Below are 1,697 nucleotides of genomic sequence, written 5' to 3' on the forward strand. Positions count from 1 at the left end.
TCTTTGATAAACAATAAAATTATTATTCCATGTTATTTGTTTATTTATTCATTATTATTTATATGTTTGTCTACCTCGCCTAACCTGTCTTACTTGTTTCGTATGTAGTATAACGTAGGTCAAATAAAATTTTTAATGCTATAGTGGAAGAGGAAAAAAAAGTTTGGCAATATGAGTTAGGTAATAAATAAGAGATAAATACAAATAAATTAACAAAAAAATATCTATACAGTATAATGAGTGGGGTAGGTGAATAAATTATGTTCAACCAAATCTTAAACTAAGTATATATTTCAAAAGAATTGAAAAAACAAAAAGGCGCATCTCAAAATTTCAGTTTTGTCTTTTAAATTTTGAGAAAGTAATTAATTAATAGTAAAAATAATAAATTTTACTAATTTTATAATATTCTTCTAAAAATTTCTGCATCATTATAAAAAGAATTTAAAAGTAAACCAATAGTTTTTAAAAATAATTTTTTAGAAACTTGATTAAAAAAAGACTTATTGATTTAATTTTTTTTTAAAGATAGGAAACTCGAACCTGCAATTTTTTAATTGGGTATGAAAATTGAAATATAATTCATTGGCTTATTGATTCAATATTTAACAATGGTACAGTAGAAGAAGATATACAATAATGCACTCAACTTGTCACGTATTGTCAATTATATGACTACAATAATTCTCATCATATTCTCAACTTTGTCACGTATTATCAACCTATTTTTCATGTATTTTTCTTATATCTGAATGGAACTCCAATAATCTTTTCTTTTTAGCTTTCTTTTTTCCCCCTTTTTTTTTTAATTTTAAAAGAAAAAGAGAATGTGTGCCCTAAAAATGTTGAACAGAAAGAGCACGTGTGTCAGCACATAGAGGGGGAGTGTGTCGCACGTGCCAGTGTTACGGTCAAATGCCGGTGCCCAAACGTTTGACACGTGTCACCCTAATCTTTACAAAATTCCAAAATCCGTATAGTCGCAATTTTTGACCCACTCAATTCCTTCTTTCTTCACAAAACGTGATCACCACCATCCATATAATCATATAATATAATAAGGTGGGTACTCCCATGAAGATATTATAATTGTCTTCATGTGATGATTTTTCTTTTTGACTTTTAGATGATGGATTGTAGGATTAGATTTTGATATGTTATAAAAGTGTTGTTTTTATTTAAAGTGTGGCCAAATTAATAAATCACACTTTTATACAAAGCATCTTCATAAAAAGATATTTTTTGCATCTTTATTTGAGTAGCTCCCATATAATAATATCTTCAAAAAAAATGTATAAATATATACCACTATTAACTTAAATTGGTCAAATAGTTACTCATCAACTTAAATAAATATTAGCCAATGAGTTATAGCTCAAATGACATAATTTTTTTATACTCAATTAAGAGGTCGTGGGTTCGAGTCTCTTATCTTTAATAAAAAAAAACTTAAATAAATATTAATTTATTAATTAATTACAAACTCTTAAATAGAACTCTAATTTACGACCAAATAAATTTTGGATAATGCTAGGTAGACAAAAAAAAAGCCCGAACTTGCCTTATTTAGCATTAATTAATTGTCGTAACAATTAATAAATACTAAATAAGACAAATTATGACTATTTTTTACTAATTTTCTTTGGTTACCAAACATTTTCGTAAATTTTGGTTTATCAAATTATAGAATACCGTGA

The 1,697-nt window shown here is 26.0% G+C and overlaps 1 long non-coding RNA gene across 1 annotated transcript in view; it reads left to right on the top strand.

Moving 5' to 3' along the window:
* Positions 1–1,268, top strand: part of LOC110264799 — a 12,502-nt gene extending 11,234 nt beyond the window's left edge. The window contains exon 2 of the long non-coding RNA XR_002351017.1: positions 1,063–1,268. This is a non-coding gene — a long non-coding RNA (uncharacterized LOC110264799). The remainder of the gene's footprint in view (positions 1–1,062) is intronic.

The sequence above is a fragment of the Arachis ipaensis genome, chromosome B07 (genome assembly GCF_000816755.2).
Source record: "Arachis ipaensis cultivar K30076 chromosome B07, Araip1.1, whole genome shotgun sequence".
NCBI classification, from domain to species: domain Eukaryota; kingdom Viridiplantae; phylum Streptophyta; class Magnoliopsida; order Fabales; family Fabaceae; genus Arachis; species Arachis ipaensis.